Source organism: Leucoraja erinacea, chromosome 27, assembly GCF_028641065.1.
Source record: "Leucoraja erinacea ecotype New England chromosome 27, Leri_hhj_1, whole genome shotgun sequence".
NCBI classification, from domain to species: Eukaryota; Metazoa; Chordata; class Chondrichthyes; order Rajiformes; family Rajidae; genus Leucoraja; species Leucoraja erinaceus.
Genome location: NC_073403.1, coordinates 14113639 through 14125805, shown reverse-complemented (window position 1 = coordinate 14125805; position 12167 = coordinate 14113639). Strand labels below are relative to the sequence as shown.

The following is a 12167-nucleotide window of genomic DNA, read 5'->3' as shown; positions in this document are numbered from 1 at the left end:
TGATCCCTGAGCAGAGCCCCAGCTGGACAGCTCCTATGAAACTTGGCTTGACAATGAATTAGGTGGTGGAGTGATGTAGGTTCAGGGATTATTGATCCTGTCAGCTTGTTCCAGAGCTCTGCCAAGCCAGCTTCACTCACACAAACCAGAGATGCCTGCGGAGGGGATGAACGGGACCGTCGAAAATTATATTTTAATCCCTCGTGTTGTTTTGTTCGCCGCAGCCTGTTCACTGAGGGGTGAAGATACGACGTCCCTCCCGCCCGCATTCCAGCATTCCTCTGGCCGATGCCTCGATGAAATCCGGGAATGGTGTGGGGGTGTCCGCAGCCCCCCCCATCCCTGCACAGCATCCGCACCCGGGCCACACGTAGCAAACCCTCCTCAGTAACATGGCCCTCACCATCCACACCACACCTGGGGGATAAGGTTCTCAGGGTTGACACAAAATGCTGGAGTAACAGTGGGACTGGCAGCCTCTCTGGATGGAAGCAATGGGTGATGCTTTGGGCCAAGACCCTTCTTCAGACTGAGAGGCAGGGGAGAGGGAGACACAGAGATATGGAAGGGTAAGGTGTGAAAAAGAGAGATCAGAGGGGACGAAGATCAAGGAAAATATAGCTGGTGGAAGATGTTGTTAGCTGATGGGAAGATGACAACGAGGCATACAACCAGTAACATTTAATCAGGAGGACAGAAAAACTAGTCGGAGAACTGGGATGGGGGGAGGGATGGAGGGAGAGGGAAAGCAAGGGTTACTTGAAGTTAGAGAAGTCAATGTTCGTACCGCTGGGGTGTAAGCTGCCCAAGCGAAATATGAGGTGCTGTTCCTCCAATTTGTGTTGGGCCTCATTGACAATGGAGGAGGCCCGGGACAGAAAGGTCAGTGTGGGAATGGGAGGGGGAGTTAGTGTTTGGCAACCGGACAGTTCTCAAGGCACTCAGGTTCTCAGGCACTGTGCAGACACGATGGGTTGCATAGTCCCACCAACTCAGCATCGGGCTGTCCCAGAGCATGTGGCACAGTCCACAGGAGCCCCCAGTATCATGGGCGGAAATTGCTTTTAAAACATGGGGGGGGGTTGGGGACACAATGAAGCCGGACATCTAGGACAGGGGTCGGGCAACCTACGGACAGGGGCCGGATCTGGCCCGTAACCCGAAATCATCCGGCCCGCAAGGGTTTTTTTTTTTAGTTTTCGCGACCCGGGCACTACAGCCAGTCCCGGGGCAAACAAGCCCACCTGGGAACTGCAGGTCCTTTGGCCCATCGTGTCCCCGTCGACCAGCAATCACCCCGTACACTAGCACTATCCGACGCACTAGCGAGAATTTACAATTGACCGAAGCACTTAACCTACAAACCTGCACCTGTTTGGAGTGTGGAGCAGGCGAGCCGACCTGGTCGCTACAGCTGCAGCGCCCAGCTCACAACAATGGGGGGGGGGGGGGGGGGGGGGGGGGGGGGGGGGGGGGGGGGGGGGGGGGGGGGGGGGGGGGGGGGGGGGGGGGGGGGTTATGGGGCGAAGGCAGGAGAATGGGGTTGAGAAGTGGTGAATCTCTGGAATCACCATTCACACAGAGAGTGTTGAATCTCTGGAATTCTCTGCCACAGAAGGTAGTTGAGGCCAGTTCATTGGCTATATTTAAGAGGGAGTTAGATGTGGCCCTTGTGGCTAAAGGGATCGGGAGGTATGGAGAGAAGGCAGGTACAGGATACTGGGTTGGATGATCAGCCATGGTCATATTGAATGGCGGTGCAGGCTCGAAGGGCCGAATGGCCTACTCCTGCACCTATTTTCTATGTTTCTGTGAATGATAGATCAGCATTGATTGAACGGCGGAGTAGACTTGACGGGCCAAATTGCCTAATTCTACTCTGAGAATTTATGAGCTTATGAACACTAAGCCCCAGCAGAGCAGCACACCCTGGGAGGGGCACCTGTTCCACCCCTATCCCAAGAGGGTGAGGATAGATCTCATTCATCCCAGTCCCTCGGGTGTCAGAGGTTATGGGGAGAAGGCAGGAGAATGGGGTTAACAGGGAGAGATAGATTCAGCTAGCTGTGTGCAGTTGCCCTGTCTACAGTTGACACAAGAGGCTTCACGCTGTCTTGCCTCTTTTTCTCAATAACCAGAGAACGGAAAATTAACCTGAGCCTTTTAACTAATTCCCAACAGTGCTCAGGCTTCATCTTGCCCTACGGGTCATGTGCCATGGGAACCTATGTAGTGCCCTGGATTTATTCTTTGTGAAGATCTTCCTGTCTCAGCATGGCACATTATACTGAGACTCATGCCCTTGGCATAGCTGTCCAGTAGGTGGTTATTACCTGCACTGTCAAACCAGTGAATCAACTGCAGCAGCAGCAGCTTCTGATAAACCTCTCCCCGCTGCCACCACTTACAAAGGTCTGACATTTGAGGATTTTCTGTTTAGGTGTGAGGTGGAGAGACAGGGAGAGAGGGAGGGAGAGAGAGGGAGAAGGACAGAGAGAGGGAGGGAGAGAAAGACAGGGAGGGGGAGAGAGGGAATGAGATAGAGGGAGAGAGAGAGGGAGAGGGAGAGAGAGGGAGAGGGAGAGGAGAGAGGGAGAGGAGAGAGAGAGAGAGAGAGAGAGAGAGAGAAGAGAGAGGGAGAGAGAGAGAGGGAGAGAGAGAGGGAGGGAGAGAGAGAGGGAGGGAGGGAGAGGGAGAGGGAGGAGAGAGAGAGGGAGAGGAGAGGGGGAGAGAGAGAGGGAGAGGGAGAGGGAGAGAGAGAGAGAGAGAGAGAGAGAGAGAGAGAGAGAGAGAGAGAGAGAGAGAGAGAGAGAGGAGAGAGAGAGAGAGGGAGAGGGAGAGGGGAGAGAGGGGAGGGAGAGAGGGAGAGGGAGAGAGGGGAGGGGAGGGGGAGAGGGAGAGGGAGAGGGAGGGGGAGAGGGAGAGGGAGAGGGAGAGAGGGAGAGGGAGGGAGGAAGAGGGAGAGGGAGAGGGAGAGGGAGAGTGAGAGGGAGAGGGAGAAGGAGGGGAAGGGGGAGGGAGGGAGAGGGAGGGAGGGAGAGGGAGAGATGGAGAGAGGGGGAGAGAGGGCGGGAGGGATGAGGACATAGGTTGCATCCACTGAGTAAACAAGGCTGAGAGAATGAGAGTGGCAGGTGAGGGAGAGAGAGAGGAGGAGAGGGAGAGGGAGGGAGGGAAAATGAGGGGAGAGAGAGGTGGGAGAGAAGATAAAGAAAGTGGGAGAGAAAGAGAGAGAGAGAAAGAAAGGAAGAAAGATCGACAGAGAGAAAGAGATGTGCTTAGATCAACTGTGAAATAAATTGAGTTGGAAAGCAAATGAGAAGGGAGAGGTGGTGAGTGGTTAGAGCACAGAAAAAGTCATGAGCATCGAGCCGTGAAATAATGAGACCGATGCACACACTGATCCTGGTGAATCTCTGGAATTCTCTGCCGCAGAAGGTAGTTGAGGCCAGTCCATTGGCTATATTTAAGAGGGAGTTAGATGTGGCCCTTGTGGCTAAAGGGATCAGGGGGTATGGAGAGAAGGCAGGAACAGGATACTGAGTTGGATGATCAGCCATGATCATATTGAATGGCGGTGCAGGCTCGAAGGGCCGAATGGCCTACTCCTGCACCTATTTTCTATGTTTCTATGTTTCTATGATCCATTTCAATGCACTTTCTCTCCAGCTGTGCGCTCCTGCCCGGACCCCACACTGTTGGCTGATACCTGGCCTGCCGTGGCACGAGAACAGGGCAGCGTGGCACAGCTTATGCTGCCGCCCCCCTGACCACTGGGACCGCAGTGGCTAAAGCAAAGCCTCCTGATGTCCATGTACACAGAAAGAGCAACTGTGGAGGGAGTGAGAGGGGGATAGCTGGCACACCTGCCCTCCTCACACATCCTTACACGCTGAGCATACAAAAGTGGTCACCCCAGTACTGGCCACATCGGCTGGTCAGGGACGACGATGCTGTAACACAACAAAATGTGCAGGAAGGAACTGCAGATGCTGGTTTCAACTGAAGATAGACAGAAAATGCTGGAGGAACTCAGCGGGACAGGCAGCATCTCTGGAGGGACAGCAGTAGGGTCTCAACCCATTCCTTCTCTCCAGAGATGCTGCCCGTCCCGCTGAGTCACTTTTGTGTCTATCTTTGGTCTTAACTACAACGGCGTGTGCATCGCTGGCCTGCGCACCAGGCTACTACACCAGCGAATAAACACAAAGCCACTGTCACAGGAGGATATTTAACTGCGTAGACCATCACCATCCAGGAATCCTGTTGGGGACAAGTGTTAGGGTTGATTTTGCAGAATTGAGACTCAGGGCCCCGAGCTAGACAGTGTGAGGGGCCAAATAGCTGATTCTACAGAACCCAGCCTGCAGGAGAAGGAAAGAGGGAAAGTCCAAGGAAGGCCATGATGTAGACAAACCAGCGAACTGGTGGAGAAAGGTGGCGTTGGGGAGTTTGGCCCACACAAACCGTGCGTTTAATTGCTCGGGTTCGCCAGAGCAAGCCCAGGTTGCTAAACGCTGCAGCCGGTCTGAGAGCACACACCAACTGCGAGCGATGTCCACATGTTTGGTTAGATGGGAACTGTGCCCCCGCCTACTGCTGTCTACCAACATGACCCTGTCAACAGTAACAGATAAGACACAAAAAGCTGGGAGTGACTCAGCGGGTCAGACAGCACTTCTGGAGAAAAGGGAATAGGTGACGATTCGGGTCCAGACCCTTCTTCAGACAACAACCCCCCGACATGCGTTGAAGCAGCACCCAGGCACCACCACACAATGAATACCCCAGCCAGACGTTCTGTACTCACCGGATTCAACTTCTGTTTCAGACTCATGGTGAGTGCGGGGCTCCACTGCAGGCAGCGGCAGGCGTGGAAGTGCCCAGCTCCGAGAGCAGCCTAGCACATCAGCGCTCGCCAGTCACTGAGCTGGTGTCATGACGACAGCTCACTCATTGTGTTTTTTTTTTTCTCTCCTCCTTTCTATTGATAGTCCCAATGATTCTGACACACAATCTTAGATCAGCTGCTAAAGTGTCAGCTCTTAAACTCTGCACAACCCCTCGGCAGGGCAGCGGAGCAGCACGTTGGAATGACCGAGCCTCCCCGTGTGTGCAGCTTGCGCTGAGCTTCTGACAGCAACTCTCGCAGCACCAACACCACAGCTACAGAGCACCGTGTTATACACGCTAACCTGTGACACACACACCTTCTCCAAACCCAGAACAACACCCTAGCAAAGAGGCTTGCAGCAGGGGAACGGGACCTTCAGTCCCCTGAATCCTTGCCAACCAAACAGCACCCATTTACACTAATCCCACACTGATCCCATTTTACTCTTAACCAATACAACTAAGTGCTGAATGAACTCAGCGGGTCAGGCCGCTTCTGTGGACACATGACGTCGTTTCGGGTCGGGACCCTCTATTAGACTGATGGAGGAGTGGGGGAGGAAGCTGGTAAAGAGAGCTAGGAGTGTGACAGGGTCTGGCAACTGTTGGGTAGCTACAAGTGGGGGGGTGGGTGGTATTTGGGCGATGGGTGACGTTAGTGACAAAGGTTAGACGTGAAGTGGAGACAAAAGAGTGTCAGATAAGGAAAGAAGAGAAGTGGAGCATAAAGCCAGGGGGAGGGATTATAGGTGGGACAGAAGGGGGGGGAGGGGAGAGAACGGGAATCAAAAGGCAAAGGGGTATAAAAACTAGATGGGAGACAGAGTGGTGGGGGATGAGCAGGAGGAGGGGGAGGGAACAGGGTGACAGGGGTGGTAGGGAATGATGTGCACACCCAGGATGAGTTACATAGAAACATAGAAAAATAGAAAATAGGTGCAGGAGTAGGCCATTCGGCCCTTCGAGCCTGCACCACCATTCAATATGATCATGGCTGATCAACCAACTCAGTATCCTGTACCTGCCTTCTCTCCATACCCCCTGATACCTTTAGCCACAAGGGCCACATCTAACTCCCTCTTAAATATAGCCAATGAACTGGCCTCAACTTCCTTCTGTGGCAGAGAGTTCCAGAGATTCACCACTCTCTGTGTGAAAAAAAAATGTTTTATCTCATCTCGGTCCTAAAAGATTTCCTCCTTATCCTTAAACTGTGACCCCTTGTTCTGGACTTCCCCAACATTGGGAACAATCTTCCTGCAACTAATTTCTATAAGATCCCCCCTCAATCTTCTAAATTCTAGCGAATCTATCCAGTCTTTCTTCATATGAAAGTCCTGACATCCCAGGAATCAGTCTGGTGAACCTTCTCTGCATTCCTTCTATGGCAATAATGTCTTTCCTCAAGTTAGGAGACCAAAAGTGTACACCATACTCCAGGCGTGGTGTCACCAAGACCCTGTACAACTGCAGTAGAACCTCCCTGCTCCTATACTCAAATCCTTTTGCTATGAATGCTAACATACCATTCGCTTTCTTCACTGCCTGCTGCACCTGCATGCCTACTTTCAATGATTGGTGTACCATGACACCCAGGTCTCGTTGCATCTCCCCTTTTCCTAATCGGCCACCATTCAGATAATATCAGAGTTGGGATGTCAGTGGGGCGTACATGAAACTGGATTACTCAATGTCTATGCCGTTGGGTTGTAGGCTACCGAAGAGGAATACGAGGTGCTGTACCTGCGTATCATGTGTGGACTCAAATCCCTGACACATTTTTTTAATCCTCCCCCCATCCAATGTGCCCACTTTTCTCCCACCACAACCCTTAATCTGTTCTTTTCCTTCCTCTTTTTGCTCATTAGGTACATGGATAGGAAAGGTTTTAGAGGAATGTGGGCCAAATGGGACCAGCTTTGCTGGGGCATATTGGTCGGCATGGCGTATTGGGCCACATGGCTTGCTTTCATGCTGTTATACTTCCATATATCTCCCACTCTTTCCATCTCAGTTCCCCCTTCCCCGCACTGTTCCATCCATATCCCTTCACTTCACTTCACTGAATTTAACTTCAACCTCTGTCACTACCTCCACCCATCTGACAATCACCTCTCCTCACTTATCAGGCACTGTCCTGCCCCTAAGTCTCTTTAGTAGCCCCACCCCCCCCCCCCCGCTCCCCACCCACTCCATTAGTCTAAAACAGGATCCCAACCCAAAACATAATCTGTCCATTATCCCCCGTAGATGCTGCCTGACCTGCAGTGTTCCTCCAGCATGCCGCATGTTGCTGCACCCTTAACAGAGGTGTTTCTTGTATGAGCTGCTCCTGCACTCTCTCCACTTCCTCACCTACATCTGCTGCCTGGAAAGGCTGTGGCAACCCCTTATTGACTTTAGGATGCAATGCAGTGTATATGTCCCAGTCAGCAAAAGTGATGTTGTAGTGGCATGGCTGACCTCCTTAAGTTCCCACGCGTACACGTCACTAATAATTTGTCCTCGACCGTTCACATTGAAGCTCATAGCAAAAGGATTTGAGTATAAGAGCAGGGAGGTTCTGCTGCAGTTGTACAGGGCCCTGGTGAGTCCACACCTGGAGTATTGTGTACAGTTTTGGTCTCCTAATCTGAGGAAAGACATTCTTGCCATAGAGGGAGTACAGAGAAGGTTCAAGAGACTGATTCCTGGGATGTCAGGACTTTCATATGAAGAAAGACTGGATAGACTCGACTGAATTTAGAAGATTGAGGGGGGATCTTATAGAAACTTACAAAATTCTTAAGGGGTTGGACAGGCTAAATGCAGGAAGATTGTTCCCGATGTTGGGGAAGTCCAGAACAAGGGTCACAGTTTAAGGATAAGGGGGGATAAGGATAAGTATTTTAGGACCGAGATGAGAAAAACATTTTTCACGCAGAGAGTGGTGAATCTGTGGAATTCTCTTCCACAGAAGGTAGTTGAGGCTAGTTCATTGGCTATATTTAAGAGGGAGTTAGATATGGCCCTTGTGGCTAAAGGGATCAGGGGGTATGGAGAGAAGGCAGCTACAGGATACTGAGTTGGATGATCAGCCATGATCATATTGAATGGCGGTGCAAGCTCGAAGGGCCGAATGGCCTACTCCTGCACCTATTTTCTATGTTTCTATGTTTCTAAGCTGAGACCAAAAGAGCACATCAAGGCCTCTACTCCTTCAGGAGATGAAGAAGGTTCGGCATGTCTGCAACCACTTGTGACCAACTTCTACACGCGCACTGTGGAAAGCAAACTATCAAGATGGATTAATGCTTGGTTTGGGAACAGCTCTGCCCAAGACCATAAGAAGTTGGGGAGAGTTGTGTACATAGCCCAGCCTGTCACACAGACTGGCCTCCTCACTATCAACTCCATCTATACTTCACGCTGCCTTTGTAAGCAGCCAACATAATCACAGCCCTTTCTCACATCAGCAGGGATCAAAATTAATGGTTGCCCGGGTGCCATTGACCACTCAATGCGCCACCGGGCAACCTAAACACCGAGTCATTTTGCCCAGCTTGGCAACCAGATACTGGTTTGTAACGAAAAGATAGACACAAAAAACTGGAGTAACTCCGCGGGTCAGGCAGCATCTCTGGAGAAAGGGAATGCAACGTTTTGTGTCGGCGGTGACAGCTGTATTGCGTGGGGAAGATACTAGGTGCGGGGTGAGGAAGGGTCGCAGCAAATGACGGCCCCGAACAGCGGCAGCAGCGGCCCCATCTTCGCCTCCTCCCGCCCCCCGCCCGCCCTGATAAGGGCCACTGCTTGCAAACCCGCTAACCAAAGATCTTATAGCAGAGCTCCGCTATAGGATCTTTGCCGCTAACGGCGCTTTAAAAAAAAAACCTCCCGCACGCCGAGGCCTGGAGGAGGGAGGGAGGGAGGAGGCCTCGGCGTACGGGAGGGTTTTTTTTTTTACGTACACCCCCTCCACCCCCCTTCATCCTGGGATCCCTCCTCGACATCCGGCACTGATCTTCATTCCCACCTCTATTCAGTCCTCACTGACATCCCCTGTGCTCCCCTCCCCATCATCTCCCCCCCCCCCCCCCCCTCCAATCTATTAATCCTGCGCTGATCGCCCTATCCACCTCACATTAATTCTCCTGCCGACCCACCCCACCCCCCCCCCCCCCCCCCCCCCATCCATCCTACACTGGTTACCCAATTCACCCTGTACTTACCCCTTTCCCATCCATCCTGCACTTCTCCATCCATCCTGTACTGATCCCCCATCCATCATGTACTAATCCACGCATTTATCCCATACTGAGCCACCCTCCATTTACCCTGCACCTTCCTCCATTCATCCTGTAGTATCCCATTCATCCTGCACAGACCCTCCAATCCACCCTGTACTGACCCCCCCCCCCCCCCCCCCCCAATTCACTCTGTAGTTATTGTGTAACATTAAACGCTACAATAAAGGGGCTGACCCACTGTACAAGCTAATTCAAAAGTTCTCCCGAGTTTACCCTGATTCGAACTCGGAGAATTACGGTAATAGCTGCTCGTAGGTACTCGGGGCTCTCGTGGAGATTTTTTAACGTGAAGAAAAATCTTCACGAGTCTTCACGAGCTTAACGCGTTTCCCGAGTACCTGCCGTTAGCGTTACAAGTCGCTAAGAGACGTCCCAAGCTCCGACGTACCCGCTACGTACGTTCTACATGCTTACCACGAGTTTGATTTTTTTTTAATTCAGGAGAGGCCCTTACAGAGTGGGACAGGTCCTTAAAACTATGTTCTGCTCTCTGGTATTTTTCTTTTTGCCACTACCCTTCTGCAGTTGTACAGAGCCCTAGTGAGATCACACCTGGAGTATTGTGTGCAGTTTTGGTCCCCTAATTTGAGGAAGGACATTCTTGCTATTGAGGGAGTGCAGCGTAGGTTTACAAGGTTAATTCCCGGGATGGCGGGACTGTCATCTGCTGAGAGAATGGAACAGCTGGGCTTGTACACTCTGGACTTTACAAGGAAGAGAGGGGATCTCATTGAAACATATAAGATTGTTAAGGGCTTGGACACGATAGAGGCAGGAAACATGTTCCCGATGTTGGGGGTGTCCAGAACCAGGGGCCACAGTTTAAGAATAAGGGGTAAGCCATTTAGAACGGAGACGAGGAAACACTTTTTCTCACAGAGAGCGGTGAGTCTGTGGAATTCTCTGCCTCAGAGGGTGGTGGAGGCAGGTTCTCTGGATGCTTTCAAGAGAGAGCTAGATAGGGCTCTTAAAGATAGCGGAGTCAGGGGATATGGGGGAGAAGGCAGGAACGGGGAACTGATTGTGGATGATCAGCCATGATCGCATTGAATGGCGGTGCTGGCTCGAAGGGCCAAATGGCCTCCCCCTGCACCTATTGTCTATTGTCTATACCCATTGCTGGTGTGTATGATCTGATTGTATTCAAGCATAGGATGTTTTGATATGACTGAATAGTACGCAGACAAAAGGCTTTCACTGTATCTCTGTACATATGACAAGAATAAGCCAAAAACCGTACAGCCACACTGGTGATAGGCATTGTCAGGGCATGTGTTAGATGTTGAGTGAATCTCCCTCCACACTGTCACACCACTAAGCTCTCTCTCTCTCTCTCACTACACTCCAGGGTAGGGACACCATGGGTGCGGTGATGTTGCAGAGCTGAAGTTACTGGGTCGATAATCCAGAGGCCTGTATTTACTATTCAAATCCCTGAGTACAGATCTCACTCTGGCAGCTGTGGCGTTTCATAGCTCCCTGCAACCATTGTTGAGGCTGTCTAAGTGTCTGAATAACGGACATGCCAAGAGGAGCTGCGCAACAACTGTGTCCCGGAAGACCAAGGTCATCAAGATGTCTGTCGTCGAAACATCGCAGAGGCTGCAGCAGCCTGAGATATTTCAGAGGTTAGTGCTGAGTGTGTTCTGCCGGAGCTGAATGTGGAAGTAAATCCCTGGGTCAGCTGGTGCCATCCAGTGGTTAGGACTCATCCCTGACGGACCCAGCCCCCTGCTCCCACTGTCCACGTAAACATCAGCAAATCGTGTCATTCTGCCCGAGTTACAATAGACAATAGACAATAGGTGCAGGAGTCGGCCATTCGGCTCTTCGAGCCAGCACCGCCATTCAATGTGATCATGGTTGATCATCCCCAAATCAGTACCACGCTCCTGCCTTCTCCCCATATCCCCTGACTCCGCTATTTTTAAGATCCCTATCTAGCTCTCTCTTGAAAGCATTCAGAGAACCTGCCTCCACCACACTCTGAGGCAGAGAATTCCACCACTTTGTGAGAAAAAGTGTTTCCTTGTCCCCGTTCTAAATGGCTTACTCCTTATTCTTAAACTGTGGCCCCTGGTTCTGGACTCCCCCAACATCGGGCACATGTTTCTTGCCTCTAGCGTGTCCAAACCCTTAACAACCTGGCTTGAACAGGCTGGTTGTCAGTGGAGTCAGCACCAGAGAGTGGGTCACAGAGAGGTGGAAGGGAACTGTCTGCCTGGTCACATAGAAATTGTGCACGTGTTCATTACCCGCTGGATTTCTCAGATGCTGCTCTTTTTTCGAGAATAACTGAACTCTGTCAGGTTCAGTCAAGTCGAGTTTATTGTCATCTGCGCACATACGGCAGGGCACAAGTATAATGAAAATCCTGTTTGCAGCAGCATCATACGTACACAGACTCCGACAACACACCATGCATCGCAGATAAATGATACATAAACTCCACGTAAAATGTCAAAAAGTAACAGGAAAAAAGACGTGAATGCAAAACACAATTAGAGCAAAAACAAAAAGATAGATGCAAAATGCCGGAGTAACTGCAGCAGGTCAGGCAGCATCGCTGGAGAAATGAATAAGTCAAGACCCTTCTTTAACACATTTCGTGTCTACCTTTGATTTTCCAGCATCTGCAGTTCCTTCTTAAACTCCATGGTACATCATACAGTCAAGCATTAGCAGCCATGGAACTTTGAGGTTATGAATGGCAAGACTACACTCTTTGTGTAGGAAGGAACTGCAGATGCTGGTTTAAACCGAAGCAAGACACGAAATGCTGCAGTAACTCAGCGGGACAGGCAGCATCTCAGGAGAGGAGGAATGGTGATGTTTCGGGTCGAGACCCTTCTTCAGACAATCCTGGCTTTACCCGTGTTGGTCCTGGTTCAGTTCCCCACAGTGTATCTTGGATCCACATCTCAGTGAGAAAACATCGACGGCCCCCTCTAACACATCACACTCATCACCTCGATGAACCTGGGT

The 12167-nt window shown here is 51.2% G+C and overlaps 1 protein-coding gene across 1 annotated transcript in view; it reads right to left on the bottom strand.

The window, feature by feature from the left end:
* kcnh6a (potassium voltage-gated channel, subfamily H (eag-related), member 6a) overlaps positions 1-12167 on the bottom strand; it is a 120840-nt gene that overhangs the window by 42457 nt on the left and 66216 nt on the right. The window lies entirely within an intron of this gene.